This window comes from Pristiophorus japonicus, chromosome 15, assembly GCF_044704955.1.
Source record: "Pristiophorus japonicus isolate sPriJap1 chromosome 15, sPriJap1.hap1, whole genome shotgun sequence".
NCBI lineage: Eukaryota > Metazoa > Chordata > Chondrichthyes > Pristiophoridae > Pristiophorus > Pristiophorus japonicus.
Genome location: NC_091991.1, coordinates 31,814,375 through 31,825,634, shown reverse-complemented (window position 1 = coordinate 31,825,634; position 11,260 = coordinate 31,814,375).

The following is an 11,260-nucleotide window of genomic DNA, read 5'->3' as shown; positions in this document are numbered from 1 at the left end:
TCCCCTAAACTGGTTGGGGTTTTATTGAGTCTTGTGAACATCACTGACTGGTTAAGCCACTCACAATGCAACAACTCTACAACTCTTTTTGTAGAAAACAAAAAGAAACATTAAATCAAGTGCCCCCTTATTAAAGGGCGGGACACTCCAAACAGTTTTCAAGTGCCCTTTTTCTTGTTTTGTTTTTTTGGGGGGGCACTAAAACCACAAATTATACAAGTGCCCCCTGGCTAAAAGGGGAGGGGGACACTAAAACCCGGCACAATAAACCAATTAAACTTTAAAACATATAAAATCAAATAAAAATTTGGTTGCCGGGGGTGATGATGCACTCGAGTCCCTCCGGCGCCCACCTCTCGCGGAAGGCCGCAAGCATACCGGTGGACACCGCGTGCTCCATCTCCAAGGACACCCTGGCCCGGATGTACGCGCGGAAGAGAGGCAGGCAGTCGGGCTGAACGACCCCCTCGACTGCCCGCTGCCTGGACCGGTTGATGGCACCCTTGGCCGTGCCCAGGAGCAGTCCCATGAGGAGGCCCTTGGACCTACCCGCTCCCCTCCGCACAGGGTGGCAACAACTCTACAACTCTTTTGTTGCAAAGAAATAAACATTAAATCAAGTGCCCCCTTATTAAAGGGGGGGACACTCCAAACAGTTTACAAGTGCCTTTTTTTTTTGTTTTGTTTTGTTTTTGAGATTTTTTTTGTGCACTAAAACCACAAATATATACAAGTGCCCCCTATAAAAGGGGAGGGGGATACTAAAACCACAAATATATACAAGTGCCCCCTATAAAAGGGGAGGGGGACACTAAAACCACAAATATATACAAGTGCCCCCTATAAAAGGGGAGGGGGCACGAAAACCAATAGTATCTCTAAAAAACTTTGAGCATATTCACAGGTGCATACATTACAGGTAACAATGAGGCTCGACTGACTGACTGCTGGGGTGTCTAGGAGACACAGAAAAAGCATTGGACTAGGGGAAATCACTTGTTTATAGAATTACATAGACTATACAGCACATAAACAGGCCATTTGGCCCAACTAGTCTGTGCTAGTGTTTATACTCCACACGAGTCTTCTCCCATTCCACCCAGCACATCTCAGCCTTTCAGCGTATCTTTCTATTCCCTTTTGCCAATATTTATTCCTCAATCAACATAACAAAAACAGATTATCTGATCATTATCACATTGCTGTTTGTGAGAGTTTGATGTGCACAAGTTGGCTGCCGCATTTTCTACATTATAACAGTGACTACACTCCAAAAGTACTTCATTGGCTGTAAAGTGCTTTGAGACGTCCGGTGGCCGTGAAAGGCGCTATATAAATGCAAGTCTTTTTTTCTTTTCTCTCGTACTCTTCTAATTTCCTTTTGGAAGCATCTAAGCTCTTTGCCTCAACAACTTCCTGTGGCAACGAGTTCCACATTCTAACCACTCTCTGAGTAAAGACGTTTCTCCTTATTTCCCTGTTGGATTTGTTAGCAACTATTGTGTATTTATGGCCGCTAATTTTGGATTCTCCCACAAATGGAAACATTCTCTTCATGTCTACCCTGTCCAACCTATTCATAATTTTAAAGACCTCAATCGGGTCACCTCTGAGACTTCTCTTTCCAAAGAAAATGCCCCGATCTTTCCCAATAGCTGTATTCTCTCAGTTCTGGTACCATTTTATCTTTCAGTGTCAGCTGTGGCTCAGTGGGCAGTACCCTCGCCTCTGGGTCAGAAGGTTGTGGGTTCAAGTCCCACTCCAGGTACTTGATCACAAAAAATCTAAGTTGAAACTCCAGTGCGGGAGCACTGCACTGTTGGAGGTGCCGTCTTTCGGATGAGACGTTAAACCGAGGCCTTGTCTGCTCTCTCAAGTGGACATAAAAAATCCCAAGGCAAAATTTTGAAGAAGAGCAAGGGGAATTATCCCTGGTGTCCTGGCCAATATTTATCCCTCAATCAACATACCAAAAATAGATTATCTGGTCATTATCACATTGTTTGTGGGAGCTTGCTTGTGCACAAATTGACTGCCGCATTTCCCACATTACAACAGTGAGTACATTCCAAAAGTTCTTAATTGGCTGTAAAGCGCTTTGCAATGTCCTGAGGTCATGAAAGGCGCTATATAAATGCAAGTTTTTTTTTTAGTTTATTATTTGCAACAATCCCTTATTGGGTTAAGTCCATTTAATTTAGAGCCTAGCTGCTGATACATCCTCAGCCAGCCCTCCTCTGTGTTCTTTCCTCTGTCATTGGTTCCGACATGGATCACAACAATTGTTATTGACCATGTGTGTTCAATATCAGTCTTCCGTGGTCTCATTCAGTTACTATTATTAAAAGGGCGTTACAGTGAGGGAGTGAGTGTTCGAAATTGTAGAAAAGTGTCAGCTGACTACATTCCCCCCCCCCCCACACACCGGATTTTATCTATCAGTGTGCACAGAATCCTAGTTACCGCTACATTCATCGCAACCATGCCTCGAATGATTGCTGTCATGTATGTACATTCTGTTTGTGCCACCAGATGGCGGCATTGTTGGAGGCCACTGAGCAGCATGCACATGGTGCTGCTCAGGTATAAAAGGCCAGCCATTTTGAGAGTCAGGCACTTTGGGCCTAAATAAAGCAGAGCCAAGGTTGTACCTTGCTTAGTTAAACAGTACTCAGTTTGAACCTTTATTGCATACATAACCATTGCAGAAATAAAAGACTTTTTGTTAACAGCAAGAAGAAAGGATGCAAATTCTGTGAAAATTAAGAACAAGGACAATGTAAAATTCAAAGTATGGTGCAGCAGGTACTTGTACACATTAGTCATCACAGACAAAGAAAAGGCTGAAAAACTCAAAACAGTCCCTGCCTCCAGGTCTGGCTGTGAGGAGCTGAAGTAAGGAGCTGAAATCCATAGATGTTGTTTGGATTTTATTGAAATAAAAAAATGTACAAGGAACCTCTAATGGAGCATTGTGTTTCATCATTTCAGTAGAGCGAATCCACTAGGATAAGTAATGCATAGGTGTCAATGATACGGGCCTCTTTGTGTGTGTCTTAAATCAATGTTGAGTAATTATTTGTTAAACCAAAACAAATACTGAAAGAAACATGTTTTTAATATATATATAGAGCAGGAGTAGGCCATTTTACCCCTCGAACCCGCTCTGCTGTTCAATGAGATCATGGCTGATCTAACTCAACTCCACTTTCCCGCACTATCCCCATATCCCTCGATTCCCTTAATATCCAAAAATCTATCGCTCTCTGTCTTGAACATACTCAACGACTGAGCTTCCACAGCCCTTGGGGGTCGAGAATTCCAAAGATTCACCACCCTCTGAGTGAAGACATATCTCCTCATCTCAGTCCTAAATGGCCAACCCCTTATTCTGAGACTGTGACCCCTGGATCTATACACCCCAGCCAGAGGAAACATCCTGCATCTACCCTGTCAAGGGATGTTGGGACAGTTGGGGGCAGAAATTTCCCTCTAAGGCCTGTTACCACCGCAAATCGGCGTCTACGCTGCGGTGTGGAGTGGCCGCTGACTTTTCGTGGAATGACCACTGATAGCCCAATTGCCCTTCCGCGGTTTCCTGGTGGTGTCCCAATCCCCACCCGACGGCGGACATTCCCCTCTGGAAATCTTCGGCCGCCCGGCGGTGCCAAAACCTGTTTTTGCCCGGTGGTCCAGTGAGGCTGTGGCCTTCTGCAGCAGCGATGTGGCTTCCCTTAAAGGGGAAGTCACACTGCCGCTGCTGCCATGTTTTTTTTTGTCAGCCGACTGCCATGTCGGCCCGACAATTATGCCCCTGGGTTCAGCCGGGCCGCCAACAGGCAGTCTGGCACCCCCTCTTGAAACCCATGATGTCATTGCGGAGATCACTCTGCACCGCCCCCAACTTCCGCCCCTCAGGTGTTGCCACCGCCGCGTTTCCATTCCTCTCGTGTACTCACCGCCCCCATTAAGAGCGACTTCCAGATCCAAGTAAAAAAAACACAACAAAGAGCGGAATTCCGCTCAAGAGGCGACCTCAACCACAGCTGCGGTAAAATCCATCAAAACGGGGTGCATGCGCCCCGTTTCGGGCGGGGGGCAATTTCTACCCCTTGGAGCTTTTCAGACTGAGATTGATAGATTTGTGTCAGGGAAGGGTATCAAGGAAATGGGGAAAAGGTGGGTCGTTGAGGTGCAGATCAGCCGTAATCTAATTGAACTGGCGGAGCAGGCTCAGGGGCTAAATGGCCTACTCCTGTTCCTATGATTGCTACATCAGTGTAAAACTGTATAATACAGGCCTCCTGATATCAATTGGATTGTGTATACAACACATTTTTAAAATAAATCTTGGGACTCAACTTTTATTTTTCTCTTGGTTTTTCGCTGATAGTGGAGGATGGGTGGGGAATTCATCCTCCGGCCTACAGCACTTGGGAAAGGGCAGGACTGGGTTCTGAAATCATTTAGTGTGTGTCAACCCTCCGGGGCTTTACCCAAGTGACTGGTGTATGGTAGCCTAGTGGTTATGTTACTGGACTAGTAATGCAAAATCCTGGCCTAATGATCCAGGACATGAGTTCAAATCCTACCACAGCAGTGGGAGAAAAAGATAAGTCTTGCATTTATATAGTGCCTTTCATGGCCTCAGGATGTCCCAAAGCGCTTTACAACCAATGAAGTACTTTTTGAAATGTAGTCACTGTTTTAATGCAGGAAATGCAGCAGCCAATTTGTGTACAGCAAGCTCCTACAAATGTGAGATAATGACATGATGATCTGGGTTTTTTTGTGATGTTGATTGAGGGATAAATATTGGCCAGGACACCGGGGTTAACACCCCTGCTCTTCTTTGAAATATTGCCAGGGGATCTTTTACATCCTCCTGAGAGAGCCGATGGGGCCTCAGTTTAACGCCTCATCCGAAAGACGACACCTCCGACAGTGCAGCACTCCCTCAGCACTGCACTGGAGTGTCAGCCTAGATTTTTGTGCTCAAGTCTCTGGAGTGGGACTATGACCCCACAACCTTCTGACTCAGGGGGAGGGTGCTACCCACTGAGCCACAGCTGTCACCTAGACCATGGAACACCCAAACCTATTCTAATACTTTCCAATTCAGCAATCCATTTATCCATATTTTAACTTAATAATAAAAATGTTAAATTTCACCTCACTAGAACTTAAATCTAGCGACACAGGAGTAACAACAACAAAACATAATTTCTTGGTTAGTGTGAAGCATTTAGTTACAGTTACAATACTGTTGGCCTCATTCACTAGAGAGAAAGAGAGGATTACTTTTCTCATTCAAACTGCTTTAATGTCAAGTCTCCTACATTACAACAGTGACTACATTCTTTGGCTGTAAAGCGTTTTGAGATGTCTGGTGGTCATGAAAGGTGCTATATACATGCAAGTCTTTTCTTGCCGTTTCTGGTGGCTGGGGAGACCCAGTAACAGCGGGTGTTCCTAGCCACCGGCCTTTGTGAATCCTGGCATGTTTATTATTGGGTTGCTGTAACCCTGCACATCAAGAACTTCAGAAAGATCCAACCTCATCCAAATGTTCCCTGCCTTAGACCTGGTATCTGGTCCAACGATTATTTGTCTCAAAAGCAAAATACTGCGGATGCTGGAATCTGAAATAAAAACAGAAAATGCTGGAACTCTCAGCAGGTCAGGCAGCATCTGTGGAGCGAAACAAAGTTAACATTTCAGGTCGCAATAGTTCACAAAACTGAGATGGGATTTGATTCTTAAAATAAGAGCGAGTACTTTAACTTTTTGGTAAGTACCACCCATTTAATACAGTATATCATCTGTTGTTGGTTGTTCCAAAAAGAAATAGAATTAAGGACAATACTCAACTTGTATGGGATACAGAAATTCCCTTGGAAGAATTACCATCATACATAAGAAACATAAGAATTGGGAGCAGGAGTAGGCCATACGGCTGCTCGAGCTTGCTCCGCCATTCAATAAGATCTTCTACCTTAACTCCACTTTGCTCCCGATCTCCATATCCCTTGAGTCCCCTAGACTCCAAAAATCTATCGATCTCAGCCTTGAATATACTCAAAGACTGAGCATCCACAGCTCCTTGAGGCAGAGAATTCCAAACATGCACAGCCCTCTGAGTGAAGACATTCCTCCTCATCTCAATCCTATGACCCTTAGTTCCATACTCTCCAGCCAGGGAAACAATCTCTCAACATACATGATGAACAAAGAGGGTGTGAAGGACTGTCACAGGATCTCCCCTGATTATTGAACTACATTCGCTCCCGTTTAAGCAACGTCTCGATTTCAAAATTCTCATCCTTATTTTCAAATCCCTCCATGGCTTCGCCCCTCCCTATCTCTGTAATCTCCTCCAGCCCAACCCCAGAGATGTCTGCACTCCTCTAATTCTACCCTCTTCAGCATCCCTGATTATGATTACTCAACCATTAGTGGCCGTGCCTTCTGTTGCCATGACCCCAAACTCTGGAACTCCCTGCCTAAACCTCTTTGCCACTCTACCTCTCTTTCCTACTTAAAGATGCTCCTTAAAACTTACCTCTTTCCTGAGCTAATTTCTACTTATGCAGCTCGGTGTCAAATTTTTATCTCATAATACTCCTGTGAAGCGCCTTGGGACGTTTCACTATGTTAAAGGCGCTATATAAATACCAGTTGTTGAAGAAATTCCTTCTCATCTCAGTGCTGACCCCTTATCCTGAGACTGTGACCCCTAGTTCTATAATCTGCAGCCAGGGGAAACAACCTCTCGGCATACATGATGAACAAAGAGGGTGTGGAGTATTGTTACAGGATCTCCCCTGATTATCGACTGATGATGTTAGTAGTTGGTGTTTTGCTTGGAGGAATCTGTGGTGTGGCCAACCTCTGTTCATTGACAGAGGGGTCGAGAACCAGAGGACACAAATTTAAGGTGATTGGCAAAAGAACCAAAGGCGACATGAGGGGAAACTTTTTTACGCAGTGAATGATTAGGACCTGGAATGCACGGCCTGAAAGGGTGGTGGAGGCAGACTCAATTATGTTGATTGAGGGATAAATATTCAAAAGGGAGTTGGATAAGTATCTGAAGGGAAAACGTTTTCAGGGCTACGGGGAAAGGGTGGGTGGGTGGGACTAGCTGAAGTGCTCTTGCAGAGAGCCAGCATGGGCTCGACGGGCCACGTGGCCTCCTTCCGTGCTGTAACCATTCCATGATTCTATGAACCAGCTGGGCTTTGGTACGGGCTCAGAAACACGGCTTTGACCAGTCCCATGAGGTAGGCAATTTGATCCTGAGGAAGATTGATGATTGCCCATGTGAGGGGCCATCATGCACAACCTTCCTTTATGCAAAAGCAAAATAATGCGGATGCTGAAATCTGAAATAAAAACAGAAAATGCTGGAAATACTCAGGCAGCATCCGTGGACAGAGAGACAGAGTTAACGTGTCAGGTCGGTAACTTTTCGTCAGAACTGGAAAAAGTTAGAGTTAAGCAAGTGTAAGAGCAGGGAAAGGGGGGAGGGGAGGAAAGGACAAAAGGGAAGGTCTGTGATAGGGTGGAAGGCAGGAGAGATTAAATGACAAAAGGGATGATGGTGCAAGGCAAAAGGAGATGGTAATGGGACAATAAAAGAAACAAAAGATGGGTCTAAAGGAGGTGTAAATGGGAATAATCATTAACAGCTGCCATCCGAAAAAATGGAGGCAACGGTTATGATCTGAAGTTGTTGAACTCAATATTGAGTCCGGAAGGCTGTAAAGTGCCTAATTAAAAGATGAGGTGCTGTTCCTCGAACTTCCTTTATACAATCCTTACATCACGTCGCGTAACTAGTAGGAAAGATCTGATGCATCGCATCGGTCTTTGTATAACTTATAAAGAAAAAAAGACTTGCATTTATATAGCGCCTTTCACGACCACCAGAACGCCTCAAAGCGCTTTACAGCCAATGAAGTACTTTTAGAATGTAGTTACTGTTATAATGTGGGAAACGCGTTAGCCAATTTACGCAGAGCAAGTTCCCACAAACAGCAATGTGATAATGACCAGTTCATCGGTTTTTGTTATGTTGATTGAGGGATAAATATTGGCCCCAGGACACTGGTGATAACTCCCCTGCTCGTCTGCAAAATAGTATCGTGGGATCTTTTACGTCCACCTGAGAGAGCAGACGGGGCCTCGGTTTAATGTCTCATCCAAAAGATGGCACCTCAGACAGTGCAGCACTCCCTCAGCACTGCACTGAAGCGTCAGCCTAGATTTATGCGCTCAAGTCTCTGGGGTGGGACTTAAACACACAACCTTCTCAACTTAGAGGCAAGTGTTCTACCCACTGAGCCACAGCTGACACAATTACTTCAGGCTGAACTTTGATTCTGGAAAAAAAAAATATTCTCATTATCCAGCAGAGGTCCTAGGTTCATGTGCTATTTCATTTGAATGGACCTGTCACATAAAGAAAAGACTTGCATTTGTATAGTGCCTTTCACAACCTTGGGACGTCCCAAAGCGCTTTACTGCCAATGAAGTACTTTTGGAGTGTAGTCACTGTTGTAGTGTAGGAAACGCGGCAGCCAATTTGCACACAAGCTCCCACAAACAGCAATATGATAATGACCAGATAATCTGTTTTTGTTATGTGATTGAGGGATAAATATTGGCCAAGACACCGGGGATTACTGCCCTGCTCTTCTTCAAAATAATGCCATGGGGTCTTTTGCGTCCACCTGAAAGGGCAGACGGGACCTCGGTTTAACTTCTCATCCCAAAGACGGTCCCCTCCGACAGTGTAGTACTCCCTCAGCACTGCAGTGGAGTGTCAGTCTAGATTTTTGTGCTCAAGTCTCTGGGGTGGGAGTGCTACCCACTGAGCCACGGCTGACAGGGCTTATAGAAACTCAGTTACAGAAATGAGCCTGTTTGCTCGTCAATATATGTCGCAAAATATCAGCCCTCCCGTAAAATAAATAAAAATTGTCATTCAAAGGCTGAACACATAGTCACGAGAAACAAAAATTTAAATGGCAAATTGATGAACGAGAACACATAATCCATATCTTGTTTTGTCAATATACTGTACTCTCCTCTTCTGAAGACATTGATTCCTCCTGGCATATGATCCCATGGGTCTCAGTTACCCTGTGCACTTTGCCCAGTCATTATTCTTCATGAATTCTGCACACACTTTCAAACAGGAGTCACTGCGTAGCAATCAGGAACGCTGGTTGATTTTTCCCCTCTGTAGCCCAGGGGCACTGAAGTCACTTGTTGCACCCCTTCTGTTACACTGACTGCAAACAATGAAAGCACAGAAAGCAGCTGAGGGAGGAGTTAGGAGGAAACTGCACTGGGTTGTTAGTGGGCTGAGATGAGGAAAGATACTGTTTTTAAGCCTGCAACACAGGGCAATGCCGTTAACTCAAGGCTTGTTCCTGAACGGGAAAGTTTTGGGCACATAAGTGCCTGGCCATAAGTGACTTCAGATCTGACAGTGCTTCAGTGTTCTTCCAATGTTGTGTGGCTGGTGTGCAACGGCCAGCCCACGTTAAAATAATCCATGCACAGGCATCTTTCCCCCCCCCCCCCCCCCCCTTCAATATGTAGTTCGGGACCTAGAATGTCAGGTCCCTCATTGAAACACCTGTGAACTCATCCCTTTTTGTTGTGGAAGCAAGTGTTCCTCGATACGAGGGATTTGACTTTGCACATAGGGCCACAACAACAACAGCCAGTTGCATTTATATAGTGCCTTTAACGTAGTGAAACGTCCCCAGGCACTTCACAGGAACGTTAGCAGACCAAATTTGACACCGAGCCACGGGGAGGCTTGCTCCGGTTCCCTGCTTCTCTATTGTGGTCTTGTCCCTAACCCCAATGCCCGAGTGGCACTGGAGAAGAGCCTTCCACAACCGACGGGCACCACAGGTAATAGAGTGCCTGGGAGACACAACTAACACTATGATTTAAATTTATATATTTCCCTTTTGTTTAAATTAGATTTTATGTTTGAATTATTAGTTGTGGTTCCTCTCAGGGGGCACTTGTCAACTTGTTTCCCTGTTGATGACTCTGGAGAAACCCAGAATCACCCTTTCGAATCATGGATGATCAGCCATAATCTTACTGAATAGCGGAGCAAGCTTGAGAGGCTGAATGGCCTACTCCTGCTCCTACTTCCTATGTTCTTATTGGTCAACTCAAAAGAGACATCTGTGGAGAGAAACACATTGACATTTTGGCTATTGCGAAGTTCCGTGGAAGAGTCTACACTTGAAACTTTAACTTCTCTCCACAGATGCAATGTTTCGACAAGGTGCCACACAAGAGATTAATGTGCAAAGTTAAAGCACATGGGATTGGGGGTAGTGTGCTGACGTGCATTGAGAACTGGTTGTCAGACAGGAAGCAAAGAGTAGGAGTAAACGGGTACTTTTCAGAATGGCAGGCAGTGACTAGTGGGGTGCCGCAAGGTTCTGTGCTGGGGCCCCAGCTATTTACATTGTACAATAATGATTTAGACGAGGGGATTAAATGCAGTATCTCCAAATTTGCGGATGACACTAAGTTGGGTGGCAGTGTGAGCTGCGAGGAGGATGCTATTAGGCTGCAGAGTGACTTGGATAGGTTAGGTGAGTGGGGAAATGCATGGCAGATGAAGTATAATGTGGATAAATGTGAGGTTATCCACTTTGGTGGTAAAAACAGAGAGACAGACTATTATCTGAATGGTGACAGATTAGAAAAAGGGAAGGTGCAATGAGACCTGGGTGTCATGGTACATCAGTCATTGAAGGTTGGCATGCAGGTACAGCAGGCGGTTAAGAAAGCAAATGGCATGTTGGCCTTCATAGCGAGGGGATTTGAGTACAGGGGCAGGGAGGTGTTGCTACAGTTGTACAAGGCCTTGGTGAGGCCACACCTGGAGTATTGTGTACAGTTTTGGTCTCCTAACTTGAGGAAGGACATTCTTGCTATTGAGGGAGTGCAGCGAAGATTCACCAGACTGATTCCCGGGATGGTGGGACTGACCTATCAAGAAAGACTGGATCAACTGGGCTTGTATTCACTGGAGTTCAGAAGAATGAGAGGGGACCTCATGGAAACGTTTAAAATTCTGACGGGTTTAAACAGGTTAGATGCAGGAAGAATGTTCCCAATGTTGGGGAAGTCCAGAACCAGGGGTCACAGTCTGAGGATAAGGGGTAAGCCATTTAGGACCGAGATGAGGAGAAACTTCTTCATCCAGAGAGTG